Source organism: Pinus tabuliformis, chromosome X (assembly GCF_031772625.1).
Source record: "Pinus tabuliformis cultivar Carrire ecotype Pingquan chromosome X, CPIR1, whole genome shotgun sequence".
NCBI classification, from domain to species: domain Eukaryota; kingdom Viridiplantae; phylum Streptophyta; class Pinopsida; order Pinales; family Pinaceae; genus Pinus; species Pinus tabuliformis.
In genome coordinates this window covers 1,377,720,487-1,377,744,347 of record NC_142308.1, presented here as the reverse complement: position 1 = coordinate 1,377,744,347, position 23,861 = coordinate 1,377,720,487, and positions in this window count along the sequence as shown.

Below are 23,861 nucleotides of genomic sequence, written 5' to 3'. Positions count from 1 at the left end.
GAATCTCTCCAACAGATTAGCAGAGAAAATCACAGGGCGCTACCTAGGGGCAGTTAAGAATCCCTAGATAATTGGCCAACACAGGTGAATTGGGGTAAACATGAGCCGGAAGGAATTCAATGTTCATAACCAATTCTTTAGAGGAAAACATCAAGAAACAACAGAAATTGAGCATAGAGAGTATTTAAACTAATTCTAGGCTATTCCTTTTTTCTGCTATTTAGATAATGGCAAACACATAAACAGAGATAAGAGGCACTTATTGCTTCAGACTACAGCGCAGGAATTCCATTTTCAACTCTCCAAACATTCATCAACAACAGACAGTTCGCTCTCCAAGCTTTAAGCAATCTTTAATTACAGAAAAGTTCAGGTATACACAGCGAGTCTCTAGTGAAAATTCTCAATTAACCATCCCTTAAAACTATATAGAGGGTGGTATATATAGGGCAAAAACTCTCTGGAGAGTTCCTTTATTACATCTTGACCTAATTAGGTCATAAAAAATGACTACTTGACCTAATCCTATCCTGCAGTAAATACAAAAATATCTCGGCCGTGCTCAGGGCCGATGTGTCAAAACTGAATAAATGAGGCTGTCCTTGGTGGCTTGCTGCAGTGTTTTCTGCAATAAATGAGTATGGGTTTCTGCTTCCTTGCTGTCCTGGTGCTTTGAATGCCTTGATGGTGATTTGAAGGCAAGGATGGGCTGATGCTTATTGATTTGACTTTCTGGGGGCTTCATCAATGTTCAGGTGCCTCGAGCCCCTAAAAAATCATGACTGATTCTCTCTGGCGTCTTTTCTTCCACTGATACTCTCTGACAAAATCTGGACTGCTGATCTGATGTGCTGTGGGTCTATTCACCAGTAAATGGCCGCTGTTCGGCCTCTGTATCATCTGGAATTGTCTTCTGATCCTTTTGGTATGTTCTGTGAAGGAAATAGATCATTTTTGCGCCTTTTCGGGCTTCTTGGGGCCGCATGGTGAGGAGATTCCTTAAATATTCCCTGAAGATTCTCCATTTCGGCCTAAAAAATCTTGCAATGAAGCGCAAATCGCTCATTAAAAACTGCCTCAGATTTCGATTCCGGGGCTCCGAAGTGCGACTTTTGCGCCTCTGCGTCAAAAAAAGGGCTGATGACGTTAGCATGACGTCAGCATTGTACGGCGGGTGACGTCAGCAGGGCGACATGGCGGGATGACGTCAGCATGATGTCATCACGTACAGACGATGACGTGGCAGGTACGGTGGCGGGGACATGTGGCAGTGACGTGGCAGGAGGCCACGCAGGCAGGTGACTCATCGGGTGACTGGACAGGGGGTGACGTGGGCGGTGACTGTGCAGGGGTGACGTAGGCAGTGACGTCACCTAGGCAGGAGGCGGTAAGTGGTATGTGGCGCACCGCTTTTCGGGGATGGCGGTTTCGGAGGGAGGGGCTCCGCCACAGCCCAGCGCCTGACGCGTGGCGGGAGTACGGCGGCAAAACCGCCCATCTCCCAGACGTTAAAGGCCGGGCGGTTCGGGGATGGGGCGGCCCGCCCACCGTCGATCTGCGGGGCTGTGGATCGGACGGCTGGCGGCGGACGCGAAGGGACGGCGGGTTAGGTGCGGGGTATATGCAGAGTATATTCGCTTTTTAATATTTGCGCGGGTGGGTTAAAAACTTAGGGAAACGGGTTTATGAGGGTTTTACAGGCGCGGGCTTAATACTTATGCACAGAAACTTTGGGTTAGGGGCGGAATATGGGTTTTTTAGGGGTTTTTAGGGTTTTTTGGTTTAGGGAAGAGGTTATTATTCTGACCAGATGTCAGAGTAATCCCTGGACACGGATGGGCTAAAAACAGTCCCAGATGGACTGTGATTTCCCTGACTTAGTAAAAATATGGCTATATTGCCAGGGGGGAATATTTACATAAGGGGATTTATATACATGTTTTAAATAGGGGAAAGGGGAAAATTGTCAGGGAGTTACATAATAAGGGTGATGAAAAAAGGGAGAGGTTAGTGAATTCCAGCCTGAGTACCTCCAACTGAAAAACTGCTTTAAACCGAAAAATGGATTGCTTATCAAAATTAGAACACAGTAGTGGCACTTGGACTAGCACACTCTTATGGACACTTCTTTGGCCATCTGTAGCAAATATGGAGCAGTGCAGCATGCATAGTACGACATATTTGGCATGTAAAAATGTCAATCATGAAAGATGGTTAACCTGCTGCAGCAGGAGGCTAACAGTGGCTCCACTTGGGGACGACTTTTCCTTGTGAAAAGTCAAGAACAGCAGGTGAGACTGCCTTGTATTCAATTGTTGTTGTGTTCTGTAAATTTCCCTTGGCTGGTTGCCTTATTGATCCTACCTACCTACCTACCCTAACCAGTATTTAGTTTGCTGTTAGGTGAAGTGAAATAGCCAATGCAGCCACTTAAGGAATAATAACATGAGTGGGCTTTGCTGCTTCTGCTTGCTGGTGAGACCAACTGATATTTTGCAATTTGTTATGGCTTTGTCAATCTTTGAGAAGATCAGGAAGCTACTGACCTCCTTTGCGTTATTTAAATACTGTACAAAACTATCCTGCAACATATATATACAATTTCTAGACCAAATTAAAGAACTGTACAAAGGTTGAGGATCGCTACCATGCCTCGGAGTCGGGAGATCATCGACAACTCTATACTGAGCCGTGCAGCCTGTTGATGGAGAAGAGCACTGATCTCTTTCATCATTCTGCCTGCCAGCGGATAGGTCATTCAGAACTTGCAGAGGTGCTTGTAATTTATTACAATCTGGCTTGAATAGGACTTGACTGCTCTGTGCAGGCTGCAGGTCTTCTTCTTCTTTGAACAACTCAGATGGCTGAAAACAAAGAGGCAGGGGATCCACTTGGATCATTTGGTCATATGCTGCTGCTTCTTGGTCCTCCTCAATCTGATATTCAATGGCTCTTTGGGGCTGCAAAGCTAGAGGCAATACCTTTGGAAAAATATTTTGATTAACCTCCAGATGGTCACTAGCAACACGCGGTGACACTTGATCATATATAGCATGATAGTTATCCTTGATAAATTGGAAAGATTCAAAACAAAAGGGTAAAGTTCCTTCACTGAAATCAACACACTCTGTGTTTTCTTCCTTTTCTTCATAGCTGAGATGGGCATGCTAATCATTGGGTTCAGGTTGCTGAATCTGAACACTGCTTCCTGCCAAAATAGGATCTGATTCCTCTGCAAGGCTGATTTGGTCGTTAGGCTCATAATCATCATCATACATATCATATTTGGGCGGACAGTTGAAAGAAGAGAAGCTATTATATTCACTCAGTATATCAGGAGACTGCTCCATCATGTATGGCTGAATGAATATGTCATCTGTTTTGTGGCAGGTTTGTTCGTGAATGTCACTACTTTCCTGTTGTGAAACAGATCTGTTCTGGTGCTCTGAACATTCCACTTTAATTGTGATCAGCTGCATCATTTCCTTTGTCCTTTGTAACACACTATGGAATCTTTCTTCTTGCTCTGCTTTGCGTTGTTCTTCCCTCCTTCTTAGATTTTCCTCTACGTCCACAGCTATGTCCTGCATCTGTTTCAAAGTGGACGGGCATCTTTCTCTCAAACAGAATTCCATCTCTGTGTCAAATACTCTAGGATATTGCAATAGAGCTAGATCAAATGGAGGTCTTATATTTAAAGGCATGGACTGATACACTTGATTGACTCTGTCTGAAAACTGCTGAACAGATTCATTTGGATGCCTTTCTAAATGATTGTATTCTTCGATGAGCACGAAGAGATTACCTATGATCATCCATCTATCAAGGAAAAGCTTGGCACACTATTGAAACTTAGAGATGCTCGCCTCAGGCAACGCTTTAAACCAAGTCCTAGCTTCGCTTTGCAAAGAAAGGGAAATAGTCTAAGACTGACATCTTCATCTTCCACTTCAAATGTATTAAGATAATCTTCAAAAGCCTGGATATGTTTCTAGGTAGTAATACCATTCTCTCCATCAAATCTAGGGAGATATTCAGGATGATTTGCCGGCAGAGGACCAAGCACAGGAGGCAAAATGAGCGGCTTATATCTTTCAAGAACTTTACGAGGCACGGGAGTATGTACAGGAACTAGAAGACGGGACTCTATTTTTTGTTCCTCCTTGGCTGTATGATGATTTTCAATAGTATTTGAAAGCTGCTGCTTTGATGTGCAAGGAGGCTTTTCAACAACCTTTTCCAAAGGAAAAACATAAAAATCTGACATAAAATCGTTTTTAAAGTACAATATGCACAACAAAATCTGGTGCAACAAAAAGAACATGATTTCTTGGATGATAGTCCAGGTCAAGAGCTTGGTCTGCTTATATATCTCCTTCCGGTTCATTTCTCCATTGGAGTTTTTATTATCAGGATGATGTGGAGTCTCCAGGTGGATGAATCAACGTTGAAGTGCCTGATCTCTGTCCACTATCACAGATCAGAGCTGAACATGAAAAACCTTGTAGAAAAGGAACACTTTCTCTAGAAAATGAGGCGAACTGGTCAAAATTTAGGATTTACACTAATAAACACATGATTCATGTCCCGAGCGGAGTCGCCATTATGTTATCACTCAGGTTGTCCCTTTTGACTCATAAAGGGATACGGCCGAGGTAACCACAAACGAACTTTGGACTGCAGGTCCTAGCCTACCTACAGTCAGAGAGGGCTCTCTCTTTGAGATTTAGCTTTGTTGAAAAGGGATTATTTTAGGCTAGATATGATGCACAGGGGTTTTGATTGAGTTTTGGTGGGAAAACTGACACTTTCAGGTAGAGAAGCAGAGTATAGTCTGAATCTTTCAAGCCATTAGGCGTGGAGTCGAGGAGGGGAACTGCTGGTGCATTTTCTTAATAACAGTGAGGGAACATGGAGCAAGATAGCAAAGCTTGAAGCAAAGTTCAGGTTTAAGGGATGAATTGAATGCTAAATAAAGGGCGGTTTGGGGATGGGGCGGCCCGCCCACCGTCGATCTGCGGGGCTGTGGATCGTACGGCTGACGGCGGACGCGAAGGGACGGTGGGTTAGGTGCGAGGTATATGCGGAGTATATTCGCTTTTTAATATTTGCGTGGGTGGGTTAAAAACTTAGGGAAACGGGTTTATGAGGGTTTTACAAGCGCGGGCTTAATACTTATGCACAAAAACTCTAGGTTAGGGGCGGAATATGGGTTTTTTAGGGGTTTTTAGGGTTTTTTGGTTTAGGGAAGAGGTTATTATTCTGACCAGATGTCAGAGTAATCCCCGGACACGAATGGGCTAAAAACAGTCGCAGATGGACTGTGATTTCCCTGACTTAGTAAAAATATGGCTATATTGCCAGGGGGGAATATTTACATAAGGGGATTTATATACATGTTTTAAATAGGTGGAAGGGGAAAATTGTCAGGGAGTTACATAATAAGGGTGATGAAAAAAGGGAGAGGTTAGTGAATTCCAGCGTGAGTACCTCCAACTGAAAAACTGCCTTAAACCGAAAAATGGATTGCTTATCAAAATTGGAACACAGCAGTGGCACTTAGACTAGCACACTCTTATGGACACTTCTTTGGCCATCTGTATTAAATATGGAGCAGTTCAGCATGCATAGTACGACATATTTGGCATGTAAAAATGTCAATCATGAAAGATGATTAACCTGCTGTAGTAGGAGGCTAATAGTGGCTCCACTTGGGGACGACTTTTCCTTGTGAAAAGTCAAGAACAGCAGGTCAGACTGCCTTGTATTCAATTGTTGCTGTGTTCTGCAAATTTCCCTTGGCTGGCTGCCTTATTGATCCTACCTACCTACCTACCCTAACCAGTACTTAGTTTGCTGTTAGGTGAAGTGAAATAGCCAATGCAACCACTTAAGGAATAATAACATGAGTGGGCTTTGCTGCTTCTGCTTGCTGGTGAGACCAACTGAGATTTTGCAATTTGTTATGGCTTTGTCAATCTTTGAGAAGATCAAGAAGCTACTGACCTCCTTTGCGGTGTTTAAGTACTGCACAAAACTGTCCTGCAACATATATATACAATTTCTAGACCGAATTAAAGAACTGTACAAAGGTTGAGGATCGCTACCATGCCTCGAAGTCGACAACTCTATACTGAGCCGTGCAGCCTGTTGATGGAGAAGAGGACTGATCTCTTTCATCATTCTGCCTGCCAGTGGATAGGTCATTCAGAACTTACAGAGGTTCTTGTAATTTATTACAATCTGGCTCGAATAGGACTTGACTGCTCTGTGCAGGCTACAGGTCTTCTTCTTCTTTGAACAACTCACATGGCTGAAAACAAAGAGGCAGGGGATCCACATGGATCATTTGGTCATATGTTGCTGCTTATGGGTCCTCCTCAATCTGATATTCAATGGCTCTTTGGGGCTGCAAAGCTAGATGCAATACCTTTGGAACAATATTTTGATTAACCTCTAGACAGTCACTAGCAACGCTTAGTGACACTTGATCATATACAGCATGATAGTTATCCTTAATAAATTGAAAAGATTCAAAACAAAAGGGTAAAGTTCCTTCACTGAAATCAACACACTCTGTGTTTTCTTCCTTTTCTTCATAGCTGAGATGGGCATGCTGATCATTGGGTTCAGGTTGTTGAATCTGAACACTGCTTCCTGCCAAAATAGGATCTGATTCCTCTGCAAGGCTGATTTGGTCGTTAGGCTCATAATCATCATCATACAGATCATATTTGGGCAGACAGTTGAATGAAGAGAAGCTATTATATTCACTCAGTATATCAGGAGACTCCTCCATCATTTATGGTTGAATGAATATGTCATCTGTTTTGTGGCAGGTTTGTTCGTGAGTGTCACTACTTTCTTGTTGTGAAACAGATCTGTTATGGTGCTCTGGACATTCCACTTTGATTGTGATTAGCTGCATCATTTCCTCTGTCCTTTGTAACACACTATGGAATCTTTCTTCTTGCTCTGCTTTGCGCTGTTCTTCCCTCCTTCTTAGATTTGCCTCTACGTCCACAGCTATGTCCTACATCTGTTTCAAAGTGGACGGGCATCTTTCTCTCAAACAGAAATTCCATCTCTGTGTCAAATACTCTAGGATATTGCAATAGAGCTAGATCAAGTGGAGGTCTTATATTTAAAGGCATGGACTGACACACTTGATTGAATCTGTCTGAAAACTGCTGAACAGGTTCATCTGGATGCCTTTCTAAATGATTGTATTCTTCGATGAGCACGAAGAGATTACCTATGATCATCCATCTATCAAGGAAAAGCTTGGCACACTGGTGAAACTTAGAGATGCTCGCCTCAGGCAACGCTTTAAACCAAGTCCTAGCTTCGCTTTGCAAAGAAAGGGAAAATAGTGTAAGACTGACATCTTTATCTTCCACTTCAAATGTATTAAGATAATCTTCAAAAGCCTGGATATGTTTCTGGGTAGTACTACCATTCTCTCCATCAAATCTAGGGAGATATTCAGGATGATTTGCCGGCAGAGGACCAAGCACAGGAGGTAAAATGAGCGGCTTATATCTTTCAGGAACTTTATGAGGCACGGGAGTATGTACAGGAACTAGAAGACTGAACTCTATTTTTGGTTCCTCCTTGGCTGTATGATGATTTTCAACAACATTTGAAAGCTACTGCTTTGATGTGCAAGGAGGCTTTTCAACAACCTTTTCCAAAGGAAAAACATAAAAATATGACATAAAATCGTTTTTAAAGTACAATATGCACAGAAAAATCTGGTGCAAGAGAAAGAACTTGACTTCTTGGATGATAGTCCAGGTCAAGAGCCTGGTCTGCTTATATATCTCCTTCCGGTTCATTTCTCCAGCGGAGTTTTTATTATGAGGATGATGTGGAGTCGCCAGGTGGATGAATCAACCTTGAAGTGCTTGATCTCTGTCCACCATCACAGATCAGAGCTGAACATGAAAAACCCTGAAGAAAAGGAACAATTTCTCCAGAAAATGAGGCGAACTGGTCAAAATTGAGGATTTACACTAATAAACACATGATTCATGTCCCCAGTGGAGTCGCCATTATGTTATCACTCAGGTTGTCCCTTTTGACTCCTAAAGGGATATGGCCGAGGTAACCACAAACCAACTTTGGACTGCAGGTCCTAGCCTACCTGCAGTCAGAGAGGGCTCTCTCTTTGAGATTTAGCTTTGTTGAAAAGGGATGATTTTAGGCTAGATATGATGCACAGGGGTTTTGATTGAGTTTTGGTGGGAAAACTGACACTTTCAGGTAGAGAGGCAGAGTATAGTCTGAATCTTTCAAGCCATTGGGCGTGGAGTCGAGGAGGGGAACCGCTGGTGCGTTTTCTTAATAACAGTGAGGGAACATGGAGCAAGATAGCTGAGGTTGAAGCAAATTTCAAGTTTAAGGGATGAATTGAATGCTAAAGAAGGAGAGGCAGTTAAGAATCTCTCCAACAGATTAGCAGAGAAAATCACAAGGCACTACCTAGGGGCAGTTAAGAATCCCTAGATAATTGGCCAACACAGGTGAATTGGGGTAAACATGAGCCGAAAGGAATTCAATGTTCATAACCAATTCTTTAGAGGAAAACATCAAGAAACAACAGAAATTGAGCATAGAGAGTATTTAAACTAATTCTAGGCTATTCCTTTTTTCTGCTATTTAGATAATGGCAAACACATAAACAAAGATAAGAGGCACTTATTGCTTCAGACCGCAGTGCAAGAATTCCATCTTCAACTCTTCAAACATTCATCAACAACAGACAGTTCGCTCTCCAAGCTTTAAGCAATCTTTAATTATAGAAAAGTTCAGGTATACACAGCGAGTCTCTAGTGAAAATTCTCAATTAACCAACCCTTAAAACTATACAGAGGGTGGTATATATAGGGAAAAAACTCTCTAGAGAGTTCCTTTATTACATCTTGACCTAATTAGGTCATAAAAAATGAATACTTGACCTAATCCTATCCTGAAATAAATACAAAAATATCTCGGGCCGTGCTCAGCGCCGATGTGTCAAAACTGAATAAATGAGGCTGTCCTTAGTGGCTTGCTGCAATGTTTTCTGCAATAAATGAGTATGGGTTTCTGCTTCCTTGCTGTCCTGTGCTTTGAATGCCTTGATGGTGATTTGAAGGCAAGGATGGGCTGATGCTTATTGATTTGACTTTCTGGGGGCTTCATCAATGTTCAGGTGCCTAGAGCCCCTAAAAAATCATGACTGATTCTCTCTGGTGTCTTTTCTTCCACTGATACTCTCTGACAAAATCTGGACTGCTGATCTGATGTGCTGTAGGTCTATTCACCAGTAAATGGCTGCTGTTCGGCCTCTGTATCATCTGGAATTGTCTTCTGATCCTTTTGGTATGTTCTGTGAAGAAAACAGATCATTTTTGCACCTTTTCGGGCTTCCTGGGGCCGCATGGTGAGGATATTCCTTAAAGCTTCCCTGAAGATTCTCCATTTCGACCTAAAAAAATCCTGCAATGAGGCACAAATCGCTCATCAAAAACTGCCTCAGAATTCGATTCCGGGGCTCCGAAGTGCGACTTTTGCGCCTCTGCGTCCAAAAAAGGGCTGATGATGTCAGCATGATGTCAGCATTGTACGGTGGGTGACATTAGCATGACATCAGCAGGGCGACGTGGCAAGATGATGTCAACATGACGTCATCACGTACGGATGATGACATGGCAGGTACGGTGGCAGGGACACGTGGCAGTGTCATGGCAGGAGGCCACGCAGATAGGTGACTCATCCGGTGACTGGACAGGGGGTGACGTGGGCGATGACTGTGCAGGGGTGATGTAGGCAGTGACATCACCTAGGCAGGAGGTGGTAAGTGGTATGTGATGCACCGCTTTTCGGGCATGGCGGTTTCGGAGGGAGGGGCTCCGCCACAGCCCAGCGCCTGACGCGTGGCGGGAGTACGGCGGCAAAACCGCCCATCTCCCGGACGTTAAAGGCCAGGCAGTTCGGGGATGGGGCGGCCCGCCCACCATCGATCTGCGGGGCTGTGGATCAGATGGCTGGCGGCGGACGCGAAGGGACGGCGGGTTAGGTGTGGGGTATATGCGGAGTATATTCGCTTTTTAATATTTGCGCTGGTGGGTTAGAAACTTAGGGAAACGAGTTTATGAGGGTTTTACAGGCGCGGGCTTAATACTTATGCACAAAAACTCTGGGTTAGGGGCGGAATATGGGTTTTTCAGGGGTTTTTAGGGTTTTTTGGTTTAGGGAAGAGGTTATTATTCTGACCAGATGTCAGAGTAATCCCTGGACACGAATGGGCTAAAAACAGTCCCAGATGGACTGTGATTTCCCTGACTTAGTAAAAATATGGCTATATTGCCAGGGGGGAATATTTACATAAGGGGATTTATATACATGTTTTAAATAGGGGGAAGGGGAAAATTGTTAGGGAGTTACATAATAAGGGTGATAAAAAAATGGAGAGGTTAGTGAATTCCAGCCTGAGTACCTCCAACTGAAAAAACTGCCTTAAACCAAAAAATGGATTGCTTATCAAAATTGGAACACAACAGTGGCACTTAGACTAGCACACTCTTATGGACACTTCTTTGGCCATCTATAGCAAATATGGAGCAGTGCAACATGCATTGTACGACATATTTGGCATGTAAAAATGTCGATCATGCAAGATGATTAACCTGCTGCAGCAGGAGGCTAACAGTCTTTACTTTTATAAAAAAGAATTGTCTTAAAGTCTTCATTTATTTGAAAAAGAAACTGTCATAGAGTCTTCGTTTCTTGTGAAAAGCTTTGATTGATTGTTTGTGAATTTAGTTTCTTTATTTTCATCTAAACATTAAAGGAATGAAAATAAAAACATGCATAATTCATTTAGAAGTTTGTGTGTGCTTGTAGGAATGGTATATGTAAAGTTGCACTAGATGTGCTCTATGCTTTCTGTTTAGAGATTATCATTGCTCTATCCTTTTTTGCTACAGATTTCATTGTTTAAATAAAATGAAAACAATATTTCCCATCTTAGTTGCATTCTAGGAGTTTCAGAAACATCACGTGGTGAACCTGAAAGGCAAACTTTTAAACAAGATCAACTAAAATTTATCTCAATTAACCTAATGGAGCATTTTAACTCAATGCATAACATTTAGAGGTCTAGGCTAGAGACATATTCTGGCGTCGTTAAACATAGTAGCTGTCGCTAACAATTTGCGTACATTCCGAGTGTGATGCCTCATTGCATGTAGTAAGTATATCGCATCTCCTCCATCTACTTTCGAGTATATCAAGCGATATTATAGTACGAAACATGTAAGGAATGTTCTCACTGTGCGGTTTCACATTAGATAGCGCTAACATACATTGGGCCTCCATGGACTTTTGGGTATATTTGGGAGGACTACATTAGGTCGTTATCCATCCATAGGTAATCGAGTCAACCACCTTATATACTATGATACATCGAAAACAACATTCAGGGAGATTACCCACATGTATGTTGGGTCCTTGGCTCCTCTGAGGTGGTATATTGTAGTTCCCAGTTACTTGGTAATTCTTTTTCCTAGATTACCCTCTTTTTGTTTATTTCTTTTTATAATAAATCAATCAACGATCGTGGAAGAAAATCAACCTTTACCCTGCCGTTCATGTAGGACAACGAGTAAACTTCCTTTACCGCCTGAAGCTACACCTAGTTGGAAAAAGTGATCTCGTTTAACTGAGTCCAGTACATCACAAAATTCTGGTTCTTCATCTGATTTACTAGAGTCACCTATATCAACACGTACTATGATTCCAGTTACTCCTACTATTACTAGTTTATTTGCTACTAAGGTGGAACCTTTAAAATTACCTGAGGACACTGGAAGTGAATTTAGTGAAATGGTAACTGAAGTTGTCCAAGAAAAAGTTGATCCTCACCGCAAATTTGTTCAGCAAGACATTACTTCTAAACCAAAAGTTGTTCGAAAAATTCATCCATAACCCGTTGTTATTTTACAAGAACACTTGGATCCCGAAGTTGAACAACTAGAAGTTGTTCCCGTACTGGAAGACAATCGATAGGTTTATCCTCAGACATCTATAACTATTGATACTTATCCTTTACTACAGAGTCAAACACCAAAAATTTATTATAGACCTGACGGTGAAATCCTTGCACCTAGTTTGATTGCTAGTGAAGAAGAATTTGAAGAAGAAACTCCACTTAGATTTCCAACTTGTTTTGGACTAGGGTTTTATCTTTATCCTTCTTTTCCTCTATTAACTTATATTTCTCCTCTTGGTCCTGTTTACTTTCAAACTTCCGTAGATTCATTAGGACATTTATTGGGTCATTTGACTATGGATGGAACAACATCTTGGAATGTATCATCTATTACAACTATGACATCATCTATTGTTTCTACTTATTCAATGTTTACCACAAAACCTAACTCACATCTGTATGATGGTCTATCGTCCCACTTGGTTACCAATCATTATCTAGAACTCACTCCGGTGTTTCTTCTAGTCCATGGTCTTCACCCATGTCATCCATAGGAATTTTACCTGGTTCTTCACTTATGGATACTGAACAATTTGATCCATCAACTGAATATCAAGCTGGTTCATCTTGTTATTGTCCGATGTATCCACTTAACACTAGCTTACCTCCATATGGAGAACAATATTCCCAATCTTCTTATTCTCCATACTCTGGAGGGCCACCATATGGCAGTATACGGTCATGTTTAGGTCCAACTTATTCTGGAATGACTGTTTGTAAATGGTAGCCTACAATGCATGCTCAACCAAGGCTTGTGTATCCATCACAACCAATACAACCTGTTTCATCCATACCTACTACGCTTGTCATTACGAATTTACCACAGTCGCAAGCTCAGTTGATTGTATCTCAACCTTTGCAAGTTGATCCTTCAACATATTATCCTGAAGTTTCAAGTCTACAGACTCAGTATTCTGAGCCCATTTTACAATAATTGTTTGTGTCTGGAATCTAGCAACCTTAGGCCAGTTTACCATTAACTGGGATGACTCAGATTTATACTAGTCCAATTTATCCAGAACCTGTTCAAACTTATACTGGTGGGCAAAAACTGTGGCAGCCACAATAGCAACAACATAAATTCCAATAGTAACAAGCTTATCTTGGACTTGGTCAACAAGCTTTTGTTGCGTTTGGTCAACAACAAGCTTACCCAAGTTCTAGTCAACAAGCTTATGCTAGTTTTGGTCAACAACAAATTTATCCTCGTTCCCAACAACAACCTTATACTGGATATGGTCAACAAACCTACCCCTATCAAGGTTACCAATAGTAGATTCCTTATGCTGGAATGCAAAGGCCTATTTCCAAGGAAATTCCATCTTACCCTTGTTATGCTCAACCCAACCTAAACCGACAGTTGCCTTTTGTTGGAACACTTGAATTACCGGATTTGAATCAGCTTACCAATGATCCCATGCTTTATTCATCTTAGTGGCTTGTGATTCCACAAAAATTTCCTTTTGATATTCCTAAGTTCATTGTAAACCACAGAGAATATTAGTCCAGTCAAGTTACAACTTTTCGTTTATTTTGTTCATCCAACTCCGTAAATGATGATTCAGTAAGACTACGTCTTTTCTAGCAAACGCGCACTGGTCCGACTGCAAAGTGGTAGAGTGAATTACCATGAGCTGCATTTGAAAACTTCACAGCCTTAGCCACTACACCTTTAACCCATTTCCAGTTACCCATTAGATAAGAAACTGGAACAGAACTGTTGACCAACTTTGAACAGACCATTGCTACTCACATTTCTGATCATATTCATGAGTGGCGTTGTAATCATCGAATGGTCAAAACTTTTGTTCTTGGTCAGCTTTTAGCCGAGTGGTTTACTAAATCCTTGTTTCCATCTGGCATCAAGGATGTTGCTAAAGGATGAGTTGTTATTGAAGAGAAAGTAATTTCTCATGCTGAATACTTAGACTTGATCTACACTCAGTCTGGCATGCTCTATGATAAGATTCCAAATGCACCTAGACCAGCTTTTACTGTTCCACCACCTCCATCTAGTAAGGACTCTCATGCGATGATGGTGTGATAGGTTCTTCAAGCACTCAAAAATCAAGTAGACCATCTAGTCAAACACTTGCTATTTCAAATCAAACTTATGATACACCTGATAATACACTTTCTTCTAAAATAAATGTTGTGTCATCTAACAAAGCTAAAAATGAAAAGTAACCTAGAAGCAAAAAAAGGGGAAAACCAAAAGGAAATAAAATTCACCCCTCTCAAGAGAAATCATTTGATTCCTCTTCTCCGGCTAGGAAACCTCATTGCCCATGTTTAATTTGTAATGAGGAGCACTTTACACGAGACTGTCCTCACCGCTATGAAGTCTCAAAACTTGTTAAGACTTCTAGTACATCCACTGTGTCGATGACCCTTTTCCAAACCTAGAGACTCATTTGGTTACTAAAAATCATGGTTCCACTTCACAAGTGCTTATGCTATCTGCCACTAATCCTAAGATTGATGTTTTGGTGACTACACGAAGTAAATATTATGGTAATCCGCTTTCATAATCAAATAACCAGGTTATAGATCAACCCAATACTTCTACTTCTTCTTCATCTGACTCCATTCCACTACCCATTGTACCAAACTTAACAATAAAACCACCTAACGGAGTTGTTCATCTACATTCAACCTTCGAGCTCAAGCACCGCAAAATTATAACATAGTAGAAGATTTGTCTCAATCACCTTCTGCTATGTCAAAGCTTAAGGTGCTTCAAAATAGGCCCTCCCAAAAGCATGCTTTATTTTCAGGAATTGGTGGAATTGATCCAACGGATTCCATTCTCATAGTTTTTAACCATGTGGGTTATACGCCATGATTACGAGCACAGTTATCTTTCTCGATCCATGTAGATGATTTGAGTCACCTCATTCACCAAACCATTGTTGATGAAGGTACATCTACTTGTATCATGTCAATTAATTGTTGGAAAACACTTGGCTCACTGCCTTTGTCACGATCACCTATGACATTAAAAGCTTTTGATGGTCATGTTGAGATTGCAACAAGATGATGGAGCTTAGTGAAAAGAGTCGCCTTCACTAAGTGGGCCCGCAGGCTATTTTTGGCGCAAGTCTATTTTTAGACATATGGATCATGTCTATGGATTGCAGGTTGCTATTTATGGATGATTGATCAAGTTGGGAAAAAATAGATGGACTTCTATTTTTGATGAAAGTGTGAGTGATCACAGTGTGAGTGATCAAAGTCTATTTTTAGACTGGTTGTCAAAAATAGAAAAGTCAAATATTATTATCTCACAATAATATTTGGACTATAAACTTAATCTTATTCTCTTGGAGCACTTCAGTTTGAGATACAAAGGTGGAACATGCAGCTGTCAGAAGGAAATACGCTTTTCCTATGAGTCAGTTGAGTTGTTGAATGCATGACTTCAGTTAGAACTCAATCAGTTGAGTTTGGTGGAGTTGATTGTGGAGTTGATGGAGTTGTGTTCAGTTTAGCTTTGTTAAACTGGTTGTATTTAGTCTAACTGGCAAATAGACTAGAGATGAGTTGGGTGAATTAGTTATTAATTAATTCACAAGTTATTAACTCATAATACAACTAATGAATACATCAGTTAACTCAGTTGCATGTCAGTTCATGTTCAGTTCAACAGGGACAGGTGTTAGAGAATCAGATTGCTATCAGTTGTGACTATAGTTGTGCACCAGATCTTGCACAATCAAGGGATTGAGTATGCCAATGAGTTTGCTGACGTATTTTCCCACATTATAGCTTGTGCTCACGTCCAACAAAGAGTGAGTGACTATTTTGCAGGTGAGAAACGACTTTGGTGAGCCATTCTCATCAGTTCTCGAGTAGGTATTGAGCAGTGGAGGCAGGCAAGCAGTGGAAGAGATTTGGAGATCAGATCTGAGCTGTATTGTGTGTAACAGAGGTGGATATACTTGTGAGAAGTATCATTCTGTGTAATGTTACATGAATCAATCATTAATATACAGATAGTTGGGGTTTTTAGCGAGATGCTTTCCCCGAGATACATACCGTGTTAATGTGTGAATGCTCTTGATGTTTTATTGTTATTGATGCTACTATATTGATGATCAATGTAGAGGAGCTTATGTATTGTGTATGTTTTCCGCAATAGTACATGATCAGGATAATCTCCATTGAATATGTGTTAAATTATTCAAAATTTCTACATGGTATCAGAGCTAGATGATTTGTAGAAAAAAGTTTCTACATGGTATTAGAGCGGCTTGATTTGTAGAAGAGATTTTTATAGGATATCAAGCGAGGATTGATCATCAGGTCTACTATTCAGGAAGTGTTTACATTCTATTTCTCTAGGCAGAGCCTGTAATCGGGCCAGGTAGCCTCTAGATTCATCCTTCCTTTGGAAGGTGAAATATCCGGTAAAAGCCCATACATTCAATCTCTGTACGAGAAATATTGTGTTCTCACGAATCTTAGATTGGAAGCAGTTGAGTTGGTGCTGGTGGAATTCAAATTTTGCAACAGTGTTGTTGAAAATGTCTTTCAACGGATTGCAAATTTTATTCCAAAGCAAGAGCGACCTGGCGCTCAAGGATAAACTCAAAAACAATAAAGGTGAGAATGGATCTTCATCAAAGGTATCTGATGAAGATAATTGCGCTTTGGCTGCCAAAGCAAAGAAGGGGAAGAACAAGAAAGCTTCTCATTCCGGTGCGAAAGGCAAGAAGCAGGATATGTCCAAGGTGAAGTGTTTTCACAGTCACCAGCATGGACACTATGCCACAAATTGTTTGCAGAAGAAGAAGAACAAGCAAGCTCTGGATCTACAGGGGGAGAGGCCTTAGCTTCTCAGTTTGAGCTTGATTTTTCATTGATCGCATGCTTGGTTTCAAGTGTGATGGGATCAGTGTGTTTCTTGGAGAGTGGTGCATCTTTTCACATGATGGGAGATAGAGATTTGTTCTCTGATCTGGAGGACAAAGATCTTGGAGTGCACATCGAGATGGGCGATGATGGTAGATACAGTGCGACCGGTATCGGTACCATTTCCTTTGAGAGGGAGTCTGGTAAACCCTTTGTATTGAAGGAAGTCATGCATGTTCCAGGATTGAAGAAGAATCTCCTCTCAGTGGCGATGTTAGAATACAAGGGGTATGATGTTGTTTTCAGCGAGGGAAAGGCCTTCCTGCGCAGCAAGACAACTGGTGAGACCCGGAAGATAGGGGTTCGAGTGAGGAACCTTTATCAGTTGCATGTAGATGGATGCGCAGCAATGGCAGGCAAGGCAGAAGGATTTGTGAGCCGGGATGATGTCGAGTTGTGGCACAGGAGATTGGGTCACCTTCACCATGGAGCCTTGAAGATACTGCAGCAGATCACTACAGGGCTTCCTAAAGGCACACTTGCGCAGTCAGATCAGTGCAAGGGGTGTACTTTGGGGAAGTTTGTGAAAGCCACCTTTCATGAGAAGAATAGTCGCGCCACGACGATCCTTGAAAGAATTCACACAGACGTGTGTGGACCTTTCTCAGTTGCTTCGACAGCAAAACACAGGTATTATGTGATTTTTGTTGATGATTTCTCTCGTAAGTGCTGGATCTTCTTCATGCAGAAGAAGAGCGAGACATATTCAAAGTTCTGTGAATTCAAAGCACTAGTCGAGAAGGATTTGGGGAAGAAGGTGAAGGCTCTTAGGAGCGATAATGGTGGTGAATACATCTCGGACGAGTTCAAGGATTTCTGCAAGACAGAAGGGATTCGTAGAGAGCTCATAGCTCCCCATAACCCACAGCAGAACGGGGTAGCTGAGCGGAAGAACAGAACGATTGTGGGTGCTGCACGGGCAATGTTGCATGATCAGGGCCTACCCCTTCACTTATGGGCGGAAGCATGCAATACAACAGTTTATGTGCAGAACCGTTGTCCTCATAGGATACTTGGCATGAGTACACCTGAGGAGACTTATTCTGGTAAGAAGCCTGATCTTTCTCATTTGAGGATTTTTGGTGCTAACGTTTACATGCATGTGACGAAGGATGCCAGGAAGAAGTTGGAGCCGACCGCAAAGGTTGGGATATTTTTCGGGTACACTGATACGCCCCACAACTATCGTGTGTATTTTCCATACAGTGGTAAAACTGTTGTGCGACGAGATATAAAATTTCAGGAGGAGAAAGCCATGAAGTGTTTGCTTGAGAGGGAGCTACACTTGCATGTAGATGAGGAGCTGTTAGTTCCTAAGGATGAGCTTCAGGACGTGTATTAGCCACAGGACGAGGTTCATGGAGTGGAAGAGACCACTCATGCAGCGCCAACCATCAGAGGGCGAAAGCGCTTGACAGAAGCTGAGCGACTGGCTCAAGATCCAGAGAAAGTTGTAGGACCACCTACAGCCCAACGCAGGCAGAGACAGTCACCTGATCAGTACACTGGATACATGGCTCTTATGAGAAAATGTGTTGTGACTAAGCCATCCTCTTTCGAGGAAGCTGTGGAGGATCCCGCATGGGTAGACACCATGGTGGAAGAGTATGATTCTATTGTTAGAAAAAGTGCATGGGAGATTGTTCCTAGACCGGAAGGGAAATCAGTGGTGGGTTCGAGATGGATCTACAAGGTCAAGCAGGCAGCTGACGGGAGTGTGGAGAAGTACAAGGCAAGATTTGTTGCCGAGGCTTTTCACAGATTGAGGGGATCGATTATGAGGAGACCTTTGCACCTGTCACAAGGTATTCTTCCATTCAGACAATTCTTGCTCTCTCAGTGCATATGGGATGGCACATTCATCAGATGGATGTGAAGACTGCATTCCTCAATGGAGTCATTGAGGAGGAGGTGTACATTGAGCAGCCCGAAGGCTTTGAGGTCTTCAGCAGCGAGTCGCGTGTGTGCAGGCTCAAGAGAGCGCTGTATGGGTTGAAGCAAGCACCACGTGCTTGGTACACATGGATAGACAGCTATTTCACAGGACTTGGATTCTCCAAGAGCGAGGCGGATCCTAACCTATACCAGATTGTGGTGGAGGGTAAGTTGCTTATCGTTGTACTGTATGTTGATGATTTGATTCTAATGGGTGATGAGCTGTTGATACTGTCATGCAAGAAGGATCTTGCTACAGAGTTTGAGATGAAGGATTTGGGCCTCCTTCACTATTTCCTGGGATTGGAAATATGGCAGCACAGTGGTGGACTATTTGTTTCTCAGGGCAAGTATGCTCGGGAGATACTGGAGAAGTTCAACATGCATGGCTGCAAGCCTGTTGATACTCCTCTTCCTGGAGGTTGGAGGAAGGAGGATGCCACTTCGGGAGAAGAAGTGGATGCCACTGTTTATCGACAGTTGGTGGGGTCGCTAATGTATTTGGTCAATACACGACCTGATATATGCTATGCAGTTAACCAGCTTTCACAAGCTATGATTAAGCCTAACAAGCTCTTCTGGAAGGCGGGCAAGCATGTATTGTGCTACTTGAGAGGTACATCGGGATGTGGTTTGTGGTACAGACAGGAGGATGAGGTGAAGCTATGTGGCTTCACGGATACAGATTGGGGAGGGAGCCCAACAGACAGAAAGAGCACATCAGGAGGGGTCTTCAGTATTGGATCGACAATAGTTTCTTGGTACAGCAGGAAGCAGACATCTGTGTGGATGAGGATGATCCTGGTCGGGTTTTTCGGGTCCAAGCACATCAGGTACCGTCATATCATAGATTGTGTGCAGCAGAGGATCATGTTACTTTCGTACATTCCAACGGAGGATCAAGATCCTGATATTCTGACGAAGGCTCTCACCAGGAGCAAATTCGAGTACCACCGAGGCAGGATAGGGGTTGCTGATAATCCATATCTTGTCGAGAGGGAGTGTTGAGATTGCAACAAGATCATGGAGCTTAGTGAAAAGAGTTGCCTTCACTAAGTGGGCCCGCAGGCTATTTTTGGCGCAAGTCTATTTTTAGACATATGGATCATGTCTATGGATTGCAGGTTGTTGTTTATGGATGATTGATCAAGTTGGGAAAAAATAGATGGACTTCTATTTTTGATGAAAGTGTGAGTGATCACAGTGTGAGTGATCAAAGTCTATTTTTAGACTGGCTGTCAAAAATAGAAAAGTCAAATATTATTATCTCACAATAATATTTGGACTATAAACTTAATCTTATTCTCTTGGAGCACTTCAGTTTGAGCTACAGAGGTGGCACATGCAGCTGTCAGAAGGAAATACGCTTTTCTTATGAGTCAGTTGAGTTGTTGCATGCATGACTTCAGTTAGAACTCAATCAGTTGAGTTTGGTGGAGTTGATTGTGGAGTTGATGGAGTTGTGTTCAGTTTAGCTTTGTTAAACTGGTTGTATTTAGTCTAACTGGAAAATAGACTAGAGATGAGTTGGGTGAATTAGTTATTAATTAATTCACAAGTTATTAACTCATAATACAACTAATGAATACATCAGTCAACTCAGTTTCATGTCAGTGCATGTTCAGTTCAACAGGGACAGGTGGTAGAGAATCAGATTGCTATCAGTTGTGACTATATTTGTGCACCAGATCTTGCACAATGAAGGGATTGAGTATGCCAATGAGTTTGCTCACGTATTTGCCCACATTATAGCTTGTGCTCACGTCCAACAAAGAGTGATTGACTATTTTGCAGGTGAGAAACGAGTTTGGTGAGCCATTCTCATCAGTTCTCGAGCAGGTATTGAGCAGTGGAGGCAGGCAAGTAGTGGAAGAGATTTGGAGATCAGATCTGAGTTGTATTGTGTGTAACAGAGGTGGAGATACTTGTGAGAAGTATCATGCTGTGTAATGTTACATGACTCAATCATTAATATACAGATAGTTGGGGTTTTTAGCGAGATGCTTTCCCCGGGATACATACTGTGTTAATGTGTGAATGCTCTTGATGTTTTATTGTTATTGATGCTACTATATTGATGATCAACGTAGAGGAGCTTATGTATTGTGTATGTTTTCCGCAATAGTACATGATCAGGATAATCTCCATTGAATATGTGTTAAATTATTCAAAATTTCTACAGGTCACACTTATACACCTTCTGGAAGTTTAAGTAACATGAAAATAGAACTAGGGGAAAAAACTGTAACTATTGAATTTGAGGTCATTGATGAACTCCTTAACTATATTATTTTATTGGGAAGACTATGGGTTTACACTATCGATACTGTGGTTTCAACATACTTTCGTATGATCGCTTTGCCTCATAAAGGCGGAATCATAGTAATTGATCAACTCGCCTTCTTCGCCTCTAGTTCATATGCAATGGAAGCATTCCATTACTTCATAGACATCTTCTATCTCTTCAGAACATTGGAGTACGTCTCTTCAAAGATTCTTCCCTAATGGACACCTTTTCACTACCGTCAACATCACAAACGGCGTATAAATTTGTGGCATAAATGCGTAGCAAATCCAAATGCATCATCACCGATTGTATGGTTGATCTTTCGTTATAATATGGTACTTCCTCTGATCCTTTTTCACGTACATTTTCTACTGATGAAGAAATCATCCAATCAATGATGATAGAAGAAGAACCATGGGTAGATTATCATCATCGATCCCATCTTCCATATCACATAGAAGATATTCCAAATAAACTAAATCGGCCTTCAATCGTTGATTTCGTTTCAAATTTTGTATTTTTAGACACAGTCGATTTTGAATGGAACTTATCGAATATCGAAGAAACCATTTCTATCGATATTTTGACCAAACCTGGAATTGTAGGAAACAACCGTGTTGGAAAATCTTGTTCTCAATCGGAACTTGAAACTTACCGTGCTCTTTTTCCTAAATTTTGTAATATATTTGCTTGGTCATATGAGGAAATGCCAAGTATTGATTCTAGTATAGTTGAACACGAGATTAAAATGTATCCTGATGTCATGCCAGTATGATAGCGCCTACGTCCTATTCATCCAAAGAAGGCTGCCACCATAAAAGCAGAAGTTGAAAAACTTTTACATGTTGGTTTCATATACCCAATATTGTTCATGTCATGAAGAAACAAGGAACAATACGAGTGTGTGTTGATTATAGGGATGTTAATCATGCTTGTCCAGAAAACAACTATCCCACTCCCTTTATCTAATTCTTCAACTTGTCTTGATGATGAACCACATTGGTTGGTTCAAAACACGTCAACAAATGATAGATTTTGTTATTTACGCCGAAAAATCTCTTGTAAAAAATTGATGAATATGTCATATTTGAAATATTTTCATTTATGGATGGCTTTTCCAGCTATAATCAGATCAATATTCACCCAGAAGACCAATTTAAAATTTCCTTGTTTTGTCCCTGGGGCACCTTCGCATATAGGAAACTCCCTCTTGGTTTGAAGAACAGTGGGGAAGCTATTCATAAGGTAATGAGTTATGCCTTCCATGACATCAAACACATCATTCAGCCCTATCTAGATGACTTACCTGCTTATTCAAGGAAATAGGATAACCATCCACAACATTTGAGATCCATATTTTTATGGTGCCGACACTACAAATCTCGACTCAATCCACATAAATGTGTGTTTTGTGTTGGTTTTGATCATTTTCCTAGTTTCGTAGTGTGCAAAGAAGGAATTTGACTTGACCTCTTGAAGGTTAAGGCAATTCTTGATCTGCCTCAACCTTCCAATTTACTTCAGTTACAAAGACTCCAAGGGAAGGCTAACTTTGTAAGGAGATTCATTCCCAACTATGCTGAAACAACTATAGGACATACTCATCTTTTTAAAAAGGGGATTCCCTTCCACTGGGACCAGGTTTCACAAGATTCCTTATATGCTCTCAAAGATACGTTGATCTAAGCATCATTACTGTATTCCCTTAATTATCAGAACGACTATTTCCTGTATCTCACCACTATAGATACAACCATTGCTATGGTTTTAGTCCAAGAGGAAGTTGGGATTGAACATCTAATCTATTGCTTGAGTCATAATCTCCATGATACATAAGTTAAGTATTATTGCATGGAGAAGCTAGCTTTGTCTTCCATTCAATATGTACAGAAATTTTGCCATTATATCCCACTCTGAAAGACCACTGTCATTTTGGATTGCAACCCTCTGACATACACCTTGTCATGTCAATTTCTGGGGGGAAATATTCAAAATGGATTGTCATTTTGTAGGAATTTGATTTGGAATCGATCAAATCAAGGTCAAAGAAATCTCTAGTTTTTTTCGACCTTCTTTGCGACCTTCCCTATTCCACCATCAACTCAACAACGGAACCATACATTCTAGATGAGTCTATGTTTTTGATCTCACCATTTGAACCATGGTATGGAGATATAATTATCTATCTACAAACCCAAAATTTTATGTCTGATACCTCTCGCTTGCAACAACGACGTATTCGATATCAAGCCAAAGATTATTTGATCATTGGAGACACCCTTTAACATCACGGTATCAATACGATTTTTCATAGGTGACTCACACATGAGGAAGCTGAGAAAGTTCTAAATGAGTTCCATTTTGATGCTTGTGGTGGATATTTATATGGTTATGCTACCACACAGAAAATTCACTGTGCTAGTTACTTTGGCCTACCATATTTAACGATTTCATTACTGCTATCAGAAGTTGTCATGCATGTCAAATTTTTTACCATAAAACTTGATTACCACCTACACCACTGCATCATGTCGTCGTTGTTGGACCATTTGTGAAATGGGGCATTGATTCCATGACATGTAACCCTGACTTGGCTGGGGGGCATGGGTATATTATTGTCGTCGTTGACTATTTTACGAAATGGGTTGAGGCGATGCCTACATTAAACAACAATGGTGAGATAACTGC